Source organism: Falco biarmicus, chromosome 1, assembly GCF_023638135.1.
Source record: "Falco biarmicus isolate bFalBia1 chromosome 1, bFalBia1.pri, whole genome shotgun sequence".
NCBI classification, from domain to species: domain Eukaryota; kingdom Metazoa; phylum Chordata; class Aves; order Falconiformes; family Falconidae; genus Falco; species Falco biarmicus.
Window position 1 is genome coordinate 108,128,040 of NC_079288.1, and position 17,535 is coordinate 108,145,574.

Here is a 17,535-nt window from a genome sequence, read left to right on the forward strand (position 1 = left end):
AGACATGTACAGACAGTAGTTGTCAAGGAGTTATATATGGCAAACTGACCTGCATCTGCTCAGGGAGATGAGAGCCTAATGCACATATGGCATTATACAAGTTTACTAGCAAGTGTATTACCCTTGTATGTTGAATAGCCCAGCTGTGCTGCTTTTTCTTATGGGCTGAAAGTAAGGGGCAACACTTTAGCATGCCCTGTTGGAAGGAGCAGAATGGGTTCTGGGAAACACCAGAGAGCTACGCCATAATCCTTGGGAGCAGAACAAAACAATCAATGTCATCTCCACAAATACCGGCTACAATAGGAGATTTCTAATTACTTACTATTTTTTTTAACTTTGGACCCTATCTTCTAAATTTTTTTCCAGTCACCTTTGCAAATTTAAATTTCAGTTTGCTCTGTGCATTTCCTCAATGTATATTAATTTACACCTCGCCTTTTATTGTGTTCAGTAGGTGAGCTATTAAAGGACAGTTATTTAGAAAAATATATTTTACTGTTGTATGGATCAGATCTTTCAAAACAAGTACTTCTGCAAAATAGGTCTATGCATGTTCAAAGTTCCTCCTTCCTGTATTGGCATTTCTTACAATTAGCCAAAAAAACCCCCAACCCAACAAAAAACGAAACTATAGTCTATAGCCCCAATCTAAAGAGCAAAGCATCATGCATTGCAGGAAACAAATAGCTGAGTAAATAACTGGAAATAGTTTAAATTTTAATATTTATTGTAGAAGGTTAAACACAAATATGTGGGTTTTGTTATTAAATATGTCCCTTTTATGAAGCATAGTGTTGTGTCTACGATGATGTAAGATACTTCAGCATGGCTGATCTAACCTCGAAAGTATTTGTTTACGGTGAGTTGTGCTGAAATATTCATGGACAGAAAGAAAGTAGTAAGGTTTAATTAACATATGTATCTGTGGGATACACAGATACATAAAATAGCAAGAAGTGCAATAATCTGTTGTTAGTAGCTTGCAGTTATTTCTGTCCTTAGGAGTAATTGAAATATACGGGCTGACAGAGCATCTTTATGGCTGACTTGGGCATTGCAGTGTTTACTGGGGAATGGGAGTATGCGGTTGATTAACATTGGAAGAATCCATCTCTCCATGTAAATAGAGCATTGGAAGAAAGGATTATTTGGTGATGAAGCATAAAACCGTGATTTGGAAATTGGAGGTTCATTTCCCAGCTCTGTTACATGTTTTCTCAAAAGTAAAGCATCAGAGCACTCCATTTTGCCTCTTTTGCAGGCAGAGAAGTGAGCAGTAGAAGTTTCTCTCCCATTTTGCAAAGCACGTCCCAGAATCACAAGTCTTCTGTGGATACTGCTGGTTTGCTTTATATCCTAGTAAAAAATCTGATTTTGCCATATTATACCTATATGCCACATATTTCATAGCGTAATCCCTATATCCACTGGGGCCTTGCAGGGACAGTATAGTACAAATAGAGACAGCACCAGGATACGAGCTGAAGTTGGGCAATGTTTTGTAGGAATGCTACGGGTTGTGCTGTCAAACATCATACTACCACAAACCATATTCTCTCTGGCACTCATTTATTGATAAGTATTGTGTCCTAAATTATTCATGCATTTTTTTATCCTCTTGTTCTGCATTTTGAGGGCTTCTCGCTTTTTCTAAGTACATTTCTTTTGCAGCGTAGTACTGTAAACAGTGATGATAATCAGCAAAAAGGCAGCAACAACAGGACCAAAAAAAATGGAGGCACATCTTGTAGTTGGTTAGAAAATCATAAATACAGTGGAGTAGTCATACCTTCCGCCCACGTGAATATCAAAGGATGGGCACCTCTAGATGAGGTGAACGTACGCGTGTCTTCAGCTGATAGTGCCTGCTGCACAATTAAGTTTAGTATCCTAGTAACAGCTGCCCATGCCTCCTCCAGCAGGGACGTGCAGTGAACTTTTAAAGGGCAGACTTCAGCACGCTGAATAAAAAGCAGCAGGCAGAAGGGCAAAGTCAAAAATTTAGAAAAAATGGCTGCAGGCTGTTTTGTGCGGGTTTTTTGAGAGCATTTCATTAAAGGAGCAGAAGGCTTGTGTGCCTTCTAAGCATTTAAGAAGTAGTGGAGTGTTTATGTGAAAGAACTTCAATAGAGCCAATAACGTTTGCTAAAATAGCAGATCATGCCTGAATGCAACAGGTTTGACTGGAGCAGGGATCACAGTTCAGAAAGAAATTACAAGGGCAACATGAGGATCAAAGAGAAAAAGCTGAAGGACTTAACTAGACACAAGCTGCTCTGATACTGTCTGGTAGTACTCGTTTGCATATCTAAAGGTCAATCAAAGCAAGAATTACACATACACATAATGGCTTGGCTTTCAAGAGCCCTTCAGGCCTTTGTGTCTGGTCTTAGGTACTTCAGTCTAAGGACATTGGGGTAGGTAATGCACAGCCAAACGGAGACTTCGAATCTTTTGAAAAGGTCACATGGATTTTCATATCCTCATCAATATTTGAAATGCTATGTGTTCATTTTAGGAAATTATAATTTTCTTTTATGAAGGCAAATACACTTCTAAAACAATGTGATATGATTTTCTCTTGGCTTTGTGTATGTGTCTGTATGCATGTATTTTTTTCCTAATCTTCCCTTCACCTGCAGTTATTAGTTGCATATTTTCTGTGGTCAAGCCATTTAACCTTCAGCAAACCTGATCTGAGCATGTGTGAAAAGGTTGTGCTAGTGAGAAAATGTGATTAGGACACATGATAGTTCTCTGGTTGTAAATCCTCTTGATACTAATGGGAGAGGGACCTCACTGGAGTATGACACAGCAAGCAAAAAGCACCAAACAGCCTGCTGGACCATACCCTACAAACATTCAGTTCAAGCCCTGTTCAAGATTAAATAGCTACAGACAGTAAAGAGCCAGAGACAACATTAGCTTTAGCAATTATCTGAAGTGCCATAGTCCACATGTTCAAAATTAGTAGAATTTTAAGTGTCAGGCACCTTAATTTGTAGTTCTTCTTAGATTATGCATGTCTATTCAATCCATGGAAACTATGTTTACGAACATTATGTGGGTTGTAATGGCAAGTACTTGAAAACTAAAACAGATTAGATTGTTGATTGTGCTTTTAACTTCAGCTCTGCCTCTTTGTCCACCCACGAGATCTCTGTGGCAAAATATAAACTGCTTGTGCTTCGAGCAAGCACAGCTGGGAGTGCTGAGACAAATACAAACCTGGTGTTTCTTCAATATAGGGAGGGTAAAGGCAAATTAAGTAACATTCTTTGAACGTAATACCTTTCTATGTGTTACTTTTTAAAAAGATGGCCAAGAAACTAAATCAAAATAACTTTTCTGTACAATTACACATGTGTATATGGTCCATGGAACCCATCCTGCTAAGATAATGCCTTTTCCTGAGGTTTTAAACATAGTTCTTAATAGAGTATCACTGTTTGCTGGCTGCCAGCTACAGGATAAAGCTGGATATAAATTTTTCTGAGGTGTGTTACTGGACATGGTCCTGGGCAACTGGCTTTAGGTGGGGCTTGAGCAGGGGCTTGGACTTCTAGAAGTCCCTTTCAACCTCAGCCATTCTGTGATTCTGTTAAGACTAATAATATATTTTATATGTTTTATGATAGCGTGCCAATGAAAAATGATTGCTTGTTCATGTAAAGTCCCAGACTGTCTCTGTTTTACTTTCCTTGTTGAAGAAATCAGTCTGAGATTGCGAAAAATAACCCAGCCTGCTAGATTTCTCTTCTGTCTCTCTCTCCCTCTCTCTTTTTTGATAATAGCTGTCATCTTTCTGGAGAATCCTGGAATGACTGAGATGCCAGGCCAAGAACAGGAGGTAAAAGAAATATTAATGCCTACCTAACATAAATGTGAATGACACAGTACATTTTTTAAGGATGAATTTAACAAGTTCTATCTTCTTGGAGGAATATTTCTGGTTTTGGGGGGGTTTTTTTGTGTGTATGTGTGTCTGGTTAAATCCCTCTCTAAGGGTATTAGGATGGCCTCATATGAGTCATAACAAACTTCAGCAAGCTTTTAAATTTTTATATTATTTTTAGGGGCTTGTTTTAATTTATTGAGTTTTGATCTTTCTGCTGTTTTAGAATTACTGTGAATGAATATAATAGAAAACAAAGTAATTTTCATAACAAAGAACTTTTCTAGGATTATTTTTATTGCAATCTTACATTCAAATGAATGTGTGCTTTATTTCTTCCTAAATTTCAGAGATTCTTTTTCAAAATGTCATAGAAGTTAAGTTGTGTTATGGCAACATAACAGTAGCTTAAGGTGTTCTTAAGGAATCTAAAGATTTAAATGTACCCAACACAGGCTTCCTACAGCTGATCCTAATACTGTCCTGGTTTCAGCTGGGATACAGGTTTTCTTCTTAGGAGCTGGTACAGTGCTGTTTTGGATTTCATAGGGGCAGGGGGTAGGTACTTAGTTGCTGGCTGGGGTTAAACCATGACATCGTGATTTAACCCTAGCCAGCAATCAAGCCCCACACAGCCACTGGCTTGTAAAACTCAGGGGTTGAGATAAGAACAATTTAATAGGGAAAGCAAAAGCCACGCACACAAGCAAAGCAAAACAAGGGATTCATCCACCACTTCCCGTGGGCAGGCAGGTGCTCAGCCATCTCCAGGAAAGCCGGGCTCCATCATGCATAATGGTTACTCAGGAAGACAAACACCATAATGCCAAATGTCCCTCTCCCTCTCCTTCCTTCTTCTTCCCCCAGTTTATATACTTAGCATCACGTCCCATGGTCTGGAATACCCCTTTGGCTAGTTCAGGTCAGCTGTCCTGGCTCTGTCCCCTCCTAATTTCTTGTGCCCCTCCAGCCCTCTCGCTGGATGGGCCCAAGAAACCAAGTCCTTGACTTAGTATAAATATTGCCCAGCAACAACTAAAACCTTATCAACGTTGTTCTCACATCACAGCCAAAACACAGCACTGTACCAGCTACTAAGAAGAAAACTAACTCTATCCCAGCTGAAACCAGGATACATGACAATTCAAAAGATTAAAAAATACACCTTTCAGGCTTCATGAAATGAAAATATAAATTAAAAGTATGGTGCCGAGAGTAGTCATAATGTTTACCCCTAAAATGTCAGTTTTTTCAATGAATTTCTCCAGTGTTTGTTTTCACATGTGACAACTGTTACATTATGTCTTAAAGAATGAGCACACATCACAGGGGAGAAGTTTATAAAGTTTTTGAAAAACTTTATAAAGAAGAATTATCATGCAAGACTGTGTCTCTTAACTTGTTACCAGGTCTTGTTAGGTATTTGCCTGTCTGTAGAGAAAGCATGTACATTCTGGAGCTGCATCCTGGCTTGTGTACTAGCCACCTAGGCTTTAAATCAATACCAATGAGCCAGGGAGAGAAATGCACCTTCTAGAGCTTTCTGAAAACTAACGAAAGCCTGAAGGTGCTGTATATCTGTGCTGGGGGGAGCGGGGGAGAGGGACAGAGAGAATTGGGGAAGTAAAACAGAAATGTGGTTGCTGAAGTTCCTGGGTGCTGAGATTGTAAGAAAGTCTGGAATGAATTGGACTGCAAGATCATGCAGCAAATTTTGTCTGTCTGGCAGTGGACAGACAGTAACAGATACATAAGAGAACAGCATCAGAAGTGCCCAGATTCTAATAATTCACATTTTAAGAACTTCCCAAAACAGAGGTTGTAGCCACATCTTGGAATGTAATAAATTTTTAGACTTTAGACTCTCTCCTTCAAAGATTTTGCCCCCTTCGGACTGTGTGCATGATGATTTTGTCTGGCACCTTGTACTCTTGTGTTACAAGAACAGTGACTAATGTTTTTCCTTTGCACTTTATCCATGCCATTCATGATTTAATAGATCTCCTAATTTGTTGTTTCTGTAGGGAATACTCTGCCAGCTGCCTCTCTGGCACCTCAAAGGGATTTTCTGCTTTGATTGTTGCAGCGTCAGAGAGCAAGAGAGTGTTCTAGGTAGGCAGGACCGAGTCTATTTTAAGATCTATACGAGTGCTTTGGGGAATGTTCCAAATTACGATGATCCAGCAAAATTATAATTAACTTGATGTCTTGTGTGCCTGAAATAGGACCAGAACTTTTATATTTGTTGGTGTTGAACAATGCTTTAACTGGCCAAAAGGACTGCTGCTCAAAATGACATCCACATTTAGTTTAATAAGCAAAACTGTTGTTACTTGGAAAATGTTTGTGTGCTGGCACGTGTGTTTGAAGGCGGATTAGCACTTGCCAATGATGCACACTTGCCTGGGGCTGTAACATGCTCTTCGTTTCTGAGACTCCAGGGATAAGAGGACAGAGGACACACTCCCAGGGACTGTTTCTGTCACAGATACAGATGCCTCTCATGTCCCTTAACTTTTGATTACCTCTGTGCTGGTAGTCACTTTGTTGAGGATCAGAGGTTGATCATCTCCTCATGTACGGTCTTAGTTCAGAGCTAGAACATGAGCTGCAACTGGGGAAAGACATCTGGATTTGAGTTAACCTTCAAGCCAATCCATGTGAAGGCAGGTGTCATGGTCTGTTTGGGTGTCTCAAATTCACAGAATAACATACTCTGTAAATTAAACTTTACTTTATGGGCTCTTTAGGAAAAATTATAAACAACAAACAAGGGCTAACACGAGTTCACTAATTTGTAAATTAATTTATAAAGCTTCTAACTCACAAGTTCTCTAATTTATAACTCACAACTTGTAATTTGTAACTTGTGCATCTGTGAGCAAAATAGTTACTGAGCTGATGAGAGTGCTCATCCTTCCTCCTCCATTGTGGTGCAAGCATCCCCTATATCACATTGAGAGGCACAAAAGCCTTGGCAGCTGTTGGATCCACCTCAAACTCCTTTTGTGGTGTTTTTTTTTAATAAACTGATGTATTCTTACATTCCAGCTTGGAAGTTTGGTCTGTACCATTTCCATGAGTTCCTGGATTCTGAAGAAACTGCTGATCAATATGCAAGGCTGATGGCTGCAGGAGCTGCAGATGGTAATGGCTGCATAAGGACCGTTATTCTGGCCACCATGTCCTGCCTACCGGTGACCTTCACTTTCACCTAATGGTGCTGTCCCCAGCGTACCTCAGGCCTTAGCATGAGCTGTGTGTTAGCCAACTTCTGAGCAGGAGCTGAGTTAACAGTCACAGCAGGGTATGAGAAGTAGCATGATTTCTCCACCCAGGGTTTTTTTGAGTGCAATCGGGCACTTCAGGGTGTGTGCTTAAAACAAACTCTGCTTTGGAGAGCTGGGTAAAGCCCACAGCTTGTCAGGTGGGGACAGAGAAGCTTTTGACTCAGAAGCTGAGGAAAACAGATAATCTGTGGATTGCTGATGAAAGATCAGTGCCTACAGGTCATTGGTTAAGGTAGTTTTAATTTGTTTATGTTTTTGTTTTAAAAAAAGCAATAATAGTATTATAGTCCTTGACTGCTTAAGACAGGTCATAAATCATTAAAAACTCTTTTGATTTTGATGTATTTTTTGATTTGTGAATGAAGTAAATCCTTGTTGGCTTTTAACAGTGTTAAAGATTTCAGAAAGCAAACCAGGTAAACCAAATAATTTGTTTTTTTTCAATTTCTTATTTTTTTCAGTTGCGTTTGCATCCTGAAATTTTTGCTTGGGTAAGTAAAGATGACATTAAGGATTATAAAATTGTTGTTGGAGGTGTTGCCAGATGAAGTAAGCAATCGTGGTCTAGCTAATAAGAGTAGACAACATTTGTAGCAACCTTGATATTATTGCAGAAAGAATTATGTATAAAAATTGCTGCCGTTACAACCAGTCTCTTTCATCGTATACATATATATGTGGATTTGAACTTCATACACTGGTAACTGAGTAGTCTCTGAACTGCTCTCCTGTCTCCATACCTGTGCTATTTATGCTTTGGTTAATGGAAAATATAAAAAATATTTTATATCCTTCTTTGTCTGCTTTACCTGTATTAGTCTCAGTGGTGGTAAATCACAGCTTTTTTTCGTTCATTAATGACCACTTCTTGAGGATTTTGTTAGCTCTGTTGTTAAGAATTGTGTTTCTCATAAAACATTGTGAGAATTTATTTGCTTGTGTCAAATACTTATTCTGGTAAGTTATGAGCACTGTGCATGGATTAAGAACAACAAAAGCAGGAAAGGAGAATAATTAAAAGCTATATTTAGTATAATGAGGCGGCTTTAGCTTAAAGGGAACTGGTTAAAACATTTAGCTCTCTCTGAACCCTGTGTTTGTTTGTACAAACACACAGAACCAGAGGCAGCCTTCTCTAAAGTAATGGGATTAGACTCCTGAGTTTATATGAGCCACTAAAACTTCATGTTACCCAATGATTTTTAAACAGAGTGATAAAACAGAAGACATCTTATTAAAGAGAGATCTTGGCATCCATAAAACTATGATCTTTTTAGGATTTTCATTGTTCGGCAAGAGAAATCATGTTAATTGGATATGAAATTTCCATAACCCCTGGAATTCCACAGGCCGATATTTAGGCTCTTTTAAAACCTATCTGGCTAGCCTCTGTGATGTGCCTGGTTCAGGAAGTCCTTCCATGGACATTGTTCTGGCTGAGAAGAAGCTCACTTGGAAAGTGCAGTCCCCAGCCTGGCTGTTCTGATTCAGTGAAATAGGCAGAACCATGAAGGGGGTGCTGAGTGCCAGGAGCTCACCAGTGGCAAGCACAGGACTGGCTTTGCCACTCACTGGAAAAAAAAATTGCATCTGCAGGTGTATGATCACTGTTGCTCCCACTGAAATAAGCATACCTAATGGTAGCAACGTGAGCAGGGCTGGTGGCCTAACAAATGCAAAATAATGGGGTAAAAGCATTCATTAATAAGAAAGAATTCCTTCCAAATTATGTGTTGTCCACATATTTCCAAGGTTTTTTTAAGAAACTACACTATCACTACAAAAGGATAATGTCCATCTGTGAGGGGGATTTGAAGTAGAAGCAGAACAAAGCTCATTTTATAATGTCTATGAAACAAACCAACAAAGCCAGCAGAAATGAAACTGTTCTTTCTTCTGAGACACTGATACTTTCCAGGGCAAGCTGATTTTTCAAAATATAGGAAAAGAAACTGGGACTTTATAATGGAAAGCAATTAGTTTTAGTTCTGGGTAGCATCAAGTCTGCTTCTTTTACTGCTATAGATCAGAACTTGCTACCCGGAAAATAAAAGAACGCCACAAACCCAGCACCAAGAAACAAACAAGCTAAACCCCAAGCCCCATAAGCAGTTCAAAGGCAGTCTGTCACATACCTTTGCTATTATTTTAGGAGTATTCTGTAGATACCCAGCATTACTGAGAACTTTGAAGATGTGTGAATTCAACATGAGATTATGAGGGCCACCTGCTGAAGAGATTTGGGCAAGATACTTGCAATTAGTTGGGAGATCTGAAAAAAATGAGAGACTGACACTTGCTTTCCAAAGCTACAGGAAACTGTCTGGCCCTGAGCACTTCAGGAAAAAAAAAACAAAAAAAAAACCAAACCAAAAAAAACCACAATGAAAACCCCTCCCTAGATCTGGGAGAGGCACGTGTCAACAAGTGGTTTCAGCTTGGTCAGAAACTGAGACTGGACACCCTCATTAGAACCATTCAGACACTCCCCTGCTTGCCGTAGGGGGCTCTCTGGTGTGATGACAGCACACCATCAGCAACTGGGGATGTTATCGGGTGTAAGGGGCAGATAGGGAAAAGCACCCCATGTTCTGCAGAAACTCTGCTGCAGATTGCTCCCCAGCTGGAAATCCCATTTGCTGGAGCTCTTGCAGACCACAGAGCTGTAATTCTGCAGAAGTCAGAGGGAATAATACCCTAGGGACAGAGGACAGTAATTGATTTGAAGTCTCTTTGATGAATGGTTGCAGCACCTCATGAAACCTAGGTGTTTCTCTTCCATGACTTTTCTTCATCCAGAATGCCTGGTGATTGGACTAAGTTTCTGTGAATTCTCAGATAACAATAAAGATAATTTTGTAATCAAATGGCATTATTTGTAGTATAAATTACACATTTTTTTAACAAAGAGAAAGTTGTTTTCTCATAACCTTACAAAAAATGAATATTTTTTATCACCTCCAAAGTTGATCCAAAATTTTATGGCATTTCTGAATATGCAACCATTCAGTACAATACCTCTAGATGTTAAAAATTTAATAATTGGCTGCTATACTACAGCATGAATTTAGAGATATTTTAGTCTGAAAAGAAGAGCTACTAGACCAAAAATGTCTTTATAAATATTCTTATTTTCTAGTTTAGAAGATCCAGTTTAAATCACGTTTTAAGTTGTTAAAATGCCAAAACATTCCTGTTAACAGTCATCATAGAAAGATGATTATTTTACTCTATTATCTAAATCACACTTGGCTGTTGCAGGTGAACAAGGCTACTGACCTTGAGTTTGTACATAATCTTCAAAGGACATCTCTCCAGTACACTTTAAGGCAGTCCACAACCCTGGACATACAACTTTTCTGAGTAATAATGAGTTAGATCTGGTAGGAAACTTTCTGTACCCTTTGTGAGCATCATCGAGCAGCTGAATATTGACAAAACAGCCTCTCAGAGAAAAAAAGATTTTGTTTTTTATAACCATCTAGAAGTGTGGCTTTTTTGGGAGAAAGACAAGGAATAACTTATTTATACTTTAAGTGTTCCAGGAATTTAGGATTGTCTTTCTAATGTATTTTTATACTTATATATAGTACATCACAATAATATATCTATATCTAGATAATTCATAATAGTAATTATAATATGTGCAACAAACTGAAGCAGAGAGATCCTATCAGATAAGTTCCTCTTTCAGTAATTTTGTAGGGCTGAGAGATTGTTTACAAAATTTGGATCAAGTTTAACTTTGAAATGTTTACTGCTCACTAAAATTTGATACCATGTCACCCTACACAATAGCTGGATGTACGTTTCTGCCTGGTTGTCAGTTTTGCTCACACCTTTTAAGAGGCCCATAAACGTTCACTGATTTCAGTGGGAAAAGTGAATACAGTGAACTTGGCAGAACTGAGCTGTTGCTCCAAAGGGCAAAGTCAGCGTTGCAGTCATGGACCTGTTCTGGAGTAGCTGCTGTAAAATATTCAGCAGCTGAGAGACATGGATAATCCACAGGTAAGATTAGATCGGTAAACCCAGTGCTTTTTAAACAAAAACTTTAGAGTATTGCTTCATTTACTTTTTTCTTATTTTTTTCTCTCTGCAATCCTTCCAGGTAATTTATCAAAATGGAGCTGTCAACTAAAACCTAGCATTATTTTGGCTGTGGATGATGCTTAATGCATGGAGGAGGAGGGAAAAGGTAAAAACAAATTCGAATGGGCCTTGGAAAAAGTATGGATAATAGACCACCTAATACGCTATGCAAAAATGCTTTCCACTATGCAAACTTTTCTTTGTGAGGTAGTAAATTATCTTTTTGCCTTGAGTGGAATTGGTCATATGCACGTAATAGTGCACTAATGTGAGTATGGATATGTACGATCTGTCACCACTTGGGTTTGAAAATAAGATGAGCATTGGGAGTTTTTGAATTTTTTTTTTTTATTTATCCTGGCCCACTCATCTCTCCTGACCCAGTTGTGCTAGAAGATTTATTCATGGGGAGCTAAAGGATTACCCAGTCCAAGGATTCTCTTGTCAATGGTGCAAGACAACTATTAATGCAAATTAACAGTAAACTGTTATGGATTATGGAATTGCTCAGGTAGTGGCAAGGCACATATGAATTTTGAGAGAAAAGAAAATAGAGACATTGTAGATGCCCACAGGTAGTTTTGTCCTTGCATGGCAATTGCCATGAAAGCACAGAAGTGTTTGTGGGGAACATTCATGCTGGCATTTTTAGTGAATGAGAGCCCAAAATTTGATACACAGTGGGGAGCAGTAAGCTGGGTAGAAAGATAGGCTATGAAAGAGAGATTAAGCTGTTTGAACCGATAGCAGTGAAAAGTACTGAGGTCCCGGGCTAAGTCTGGCCTGGGTAATTATTCACTTTGCCCTTCCCTTGAAACAATCCATTTCCATGATGAAGATCTTTCTGACAGAAGTATAACCATGTTCATTTTCCCACGGGTTGTTCTTTGTGGCCTATTTATAGTATATATTTTTAGCTGTGGCAGTACAAGGTACTCCATGTTTTTGCAGTTATAAATGTGTGTGTGGTTCTCTTGCGTAAATGAAAGCCTGAAGTGCATGTTCAAGCCATTTTCTCACATGCCTTTAAATCAGGAAGTTAACAAGGATAATAAGTCACTGGAACACTTAAGTTATTCAAGTCTAGTCTAACTTAGTATTTATAATATATCACATTTATCAAAGTGATAAGATCTGGCAAAACTAAAGGTTATTCAAAAGGATTCATCTCCATCAATAGCTCCATGAGTACTGGAGTTCATAACACCCCAGTTCCTGAGCTCTTGTATCTCGTGACTGGACTGTTTACTGCAGCGGGAACATCAGAATGTGTGTCTCCCTGCTTCACACATCTGTTCTTTCCCAGGTTGGTTTTGTGATGTCTCATAGAGATGAGCTAACACAGTAGCCTTTCCCGTAACTTGGGGAAAGAGCACTAATTTGGAACCTCTGTCCTCCATTCTGCCAGTTAATGAAACTGTAGAGATAGTTTGGGTTTGGCTTGGTTTGAAAGTGGCCACTGGATCCAGAATTTATTACAGGATACTGAAGGACAGGCAGGCAGACACTGCAACAGGGAAACAAGGCAGAAAAGATAATTAGTCCTTAACCCGCTGTAAGGGGATTCTGCCTACCCAGACACTCTTTGATAGCTTCACACGTCAGAGAAACATTTCCCCTGTCTCAGTATGGAAGAAATGCCCAGTAATGGATATTTCAACTTTTAAAAAGGTGTTTTAAACAGCTTCTGTTTCTGCATACTTCTTAAAATATAAGTTATAGTTAAGCTTTTACTATTGATGTGTTCAGTTCTGAATTGCCTTTGGGAAGTCCTCAGAGAAGGTTACTGCCTTTAGTGGTGAAATGGAAAATCAAAAACCTAACTGTCAGTGTGGCATTCACATCCCGCAAATTCCCTGAGACGTTGCTGATACCTTTGGTTTCTTCCAGTGGCACACAGGAGCATGAGATAAAGCTCTTGATATGCAGAGCTGCCAACTTTTCCTGCAGATCTAGAAAAAACGTGTTGTAGAATGATGTGATTTCTGAACAATGCATTACCTAGTTTAGCACGTAGCCTTCCTTGGGAAGGAATAATTTATACATCAATGCCAATAGAAAAGATATTAACTATAGAGCATTTTGCTTAGGACTCATTGAGTCATAATTTGAGTCTGATTTGTAGCTACTATAAGTAATAATACTTTCATCAAAGTAAATGTTGCTACAGTAGTTTGTAAACTGCATATAATATTAGTTAATCAAGACACAATAATGTACGTAGCCAAAGTCATGCTAAAGCAGAGAAGTAACAAGCTCCTGCTTTAATAAGGCAGTAATTGAAATAGACAAGAAACACAAGTAAAAGAAAAAGATACATGCATGTTGGTTGTTAAGTTTGCTGTTTTGTTGTTGTTTTTTTAAATGACTGAGTAAGGTGGAAGGATCAGCCTTGGTTCAGTTAATGTTTCAACATATACAGCGCTTCTTATGCAAGCAGTTTTGTTTCACTGAAGTCTGGGTGTTTGTGCCGCCTTTATTTTTTGCATTTGAAGTCTGCTATTAAGTTTCAAACCCTAAAGGGGAATAAATTCACTCATTTCCTAACCTAGTTAGAGGGTTGGAAACAGTGTTTAAAACAGAATTTTAAAATAAATGTCTGTAATTCATGCACTTTCTAATATGAGAAATTCATAAATTGGGACATCTAGTGCTCAGAAAATGGTAAAAATAGAGATATTTTATGAGATAAATGAGTACAAACCTAACTCTATAGAAATACATCACATTAGGAGACTTGTTTTGGAGTTCATTAGAAAAATGTTGACTGTTTTGTTATTAAAAGCCAGTCCCTCCTACAATAAAAAAGACCTAATTGTTTAAAGATAGTCCTACTGCCATGCACTTTTCATGATTACTGGAATAAAAAAAATAAATAACTGAAGCAGCTGACTGTAGGCCTACATACCACTGAATGACTACCAAAAAAAAGAAAACAAAACCTTTTTTTGTGACCCATCTTATCCCAGAGACATTTCTTGCATTATGTAGACATTATTCTTCCTTTCTGTATTGCAGAAATCTCATGCATAGAAAGCATGATATTTGCTTTCTTTTTTCTTCTATGATTTTGTTTATACATGTAGGGTCATTCAGACTACCATGAATACAAATTCTTCTGAGCTCTTTGAAAAGGACAAGAATGGAGGGATATGCCAAAAATAATGAATGTCAAATGTTTCCTGTAGCTAAAATAATTCTTGGTTCCTCTGCAGTTTAGAGTTGCAGCTTTGCAGAACTCATCCAGTTCATAAACTTTCCCATGTTCAAAAATTCATATCCAATCAGGAAGATTTCACCTCATTTTTGCATACATATGCATATCTATTATGTACCTATACCATAAATCTGATTTTATTTTTACTGCTTCTAGATTTCTCTAAATAGCAGATTATGAAATACAAAGATTTTAATTTAAAGGAAAGGAAATATGAAGGGTATTGGTCTATCAGTCTTGACTCCAGCAACTACTGAATCAAGACTTAAACAGTCAGGTGACATAAGTGAAAAAGAGTGTATAAGTGATGCTGTGTCCAATTCTGGGCTCCCTAGTTCGAGGGACAGGGAACTGCTGGAGAGGGGCCAGCAAAGGGCTATAAAGATGATGAGGGACTGGACTATCTCCCTTGTGAGGACAGGCTGAGAGAGCTGGGCCTGTTTAGCCTGGAGGAGGCTTGAGAGAGGATCTTATCAATGTCTACAAATATCTTAAGGGCGAGTACCAAGAGGATGGGTCCAGGCTCTTTTCAGTGGTGCCCTGTGACAGGACACTGAGCATCAGGCACAAACGGCAACACAGTAAGTTCCTTCTGAATATGAGGAAGAACTTCTTTACCTTGAAGGTGCACTGGACCAGGCTGCCCAGAGAGTTTGTGCAATCTGCTTCTGTGGAGATACTCAAAACCCACCTGGACATGACGCTGTACAACCTGCTCTAGCAGACCCTGCTTTAGCAGGGGGTCAGAGTAGATGATCTCCAGAGGTCCTTTCCATCCCTGACCATTCTGTGATTCTGTGATAACACGTATTATGTAACTATATGTTTAGGCAGAATTCTAGATAAACCTATTCCACCTTGTAGTATCTTACATCTCATACACCAAATGACATTATCTGCCAAATATGAAATACCAAGAATCTCAACAATCATCAGTGCTTAGTTCCAGGAGATGTCGTGGGATGTTATGAAAAACACATACTTTGAACATCCGGTTCCTGATGTATTCTCGTAATTCCCTCTTGAACAGCCCTGTGGATAACTTCTGCTCACCTCGTTCAGAACAGCAGCTCTTACTCACTGAGTTTAGCCAGTGCTCCTGAAAAATGGAAAAGCCTTCAGTGAGCACACAATGAAATATTCCCTTATTCATACCTGAGGGCAAGTAGGTCTTAAAGATGAGGTGGAACATGGTGATACATCTGGAAGAAGGAAGGTATGCCCTTTCTTTCTCCACCTCACCTCACTTTATCCCAGCCAAAGTTTGTCCTTCCATGCAGAGGACAACATAACATGGTGACACTGTCTCAAGATGTCATGCTCTTTTTTCATACCTTAAGGAGTTGACATTGTTTCTTACTTCTCTGTGAATCGTCTACAAGAAAGTGCTTTCATTGGCTAAATAGGCAATAGTTATTTTAATATTTTTATTTCAATGCAAATGTATATTTTATATATTTCTTGCAAAGGAAAAAAACAACCAACACCAGACCAAGAGTGCTATACACTTAGAGGAGTTGCCCTTTCTAAAACAGCAGAAAAGGAAGGTAAAACTGTGAAATTGAAAGAACAATTATAAGAAATAATATGAAGAACAAAACTAGAGATAGCTCACAGTTGATCCAATTGAGTTGAAACAATTTGCAAGAAATAGGGACTTACATAAACAAAATATGAGTTCAATACTAAAAATTAAAAGCAAACATGACATTACAAAGCGTCATGGATATGTGGCACAAAGGAGTCATGGTATGCCTTACCAGAAAAATGGACTTAATGTTCTTAAATATTGAAAGGCCTCTGACTGAGGAAAGGGCTAAGAATAATTATTCACAAGTGATTTGAAGCATTTGGATGTGCTTACCCAATTAGCTGAAAACTCATTCGAACCTTATAAGAGATCCTCCATGATACAGTGTTTCTGGTTTTTAAAACATCATGTGTTCAGCTGTATTCTTATTATGATATTCCCTACATCTGCCACCTGTCCTGAATCCCCAACCTTTCTTCTCTCCCTGCCACCTTAAGCAAAATTAGTTGATTTAGAAAAAAGAGGTCTCCTTTTCCAGTGTACTAACTTGCCAGGCTTGCTTGGACCTGCTTGCTCAACTGAAAAAGTGAGTCTTTTGACCTGTGCTTTGAACTAAATGTGAGAAATTGTTTATCAATCTTAGCTGAGTAGGATTTAAAAAAAAATAAAATTAAAACATAAAAAGAAGTATCTTTTTGAAGCATAAAACAAAGAACTGCTGTCTTTGGAGGGCTAATTAATCAAATGCAGTCTTGTACTAGGCTGCGTTGTGTTGCTTTCCATGTCTCTATTACTTCTGGTTCCAGTTACCACAGCTGTAGTTGCTAGAGGAACTTTGTCCCATGCTCTGCTGTGTGGAGTACCGGCTGTCTTTGTTGTCTGATGTTGCAGAGCCATGGATGCTGGTGGGTGCTCTTTTTAAATATATATTGTACTTCACTTGAGTTTGCTAAAGACATAACACTTTCCTCTTTGGTGGATTTGGCCCCTCGCCCATTCTGTTTTATTGGGTTCACGTGGGAGTCCCAGGCTTTGTAACTGAATACACAATTTGAGCTGCGTATTTATAGGCTTTGTTATGTATAAATAAGCCTGGATAACATCACCAACCTTCTGTCTCTTTGGCAAAATCTCTCTTGCAGTTGATGTTTTGTGATGCCATTTTGATGTAGTTCAGTCTCTTTCCTCCTCCTTTTCCCTTTCTGGGGTCATTTCTTGTATATAAATGCACTCTCCGGCAGAAAATCACTGCTGCACCAAGAGAGCAGAAACCTGCTCCAACTCCTCTTGCTTACTGGCCTGAGTGCTTATACCAGGTGAAAGTGAAAGAAGGAAGAGGGGAGGCCTTCAGATTAGTCTAGCAATAACAGAATTTTAGCTGAAAGAAAGAGCTGAAAACTGGTTAAATAAAAGCTGGATAAACCCCTTTGACTATAGTAATAGTTTGGGCTTGGGTTGGTTTTTTTGTGTTTTTTTTTTTTTTGTTCTGTTTTGTTTTTTCTTTTAT

The 17,535-nt window shown here is 38.6% G+C and overlaps 1 long non-coding RNA gene across 2 annotated transcripts in view; it reads left to right on the forward strand.

Moving 5' to 3' along the window:
• LOC130158197 (uncharacterized) overlaps positions 1 to 17,535 on the forward strand; it is a 144,354-nt gene that overhangs the window by 59,079 nt on the left and 67,740 nt on the right. For both annotated transcript variants that reach the window (XR_008825202.1, XR_008825201.1), the window contains 6 exons: positions 3,798 to 3,853; positions 5,923 to 6,010; positions 6,950 to 7,045; positions 7,650 to 7,679; positions 11,063 to 11,199; positions 11,300 to 11,386. This is a non-coding gene — a long non-coding RNA (uncharacterized LOC130158197). The remainder of the gene's footprint in view (positions 1 to 3,797; positions 3,854 to 5,922; positions 6,011 to 6,949; positions 7,046 to 7,649; positions 7,680 to 11,062; positions 11,200 to 11,299; positions 11,387 to 17,535) is intronic.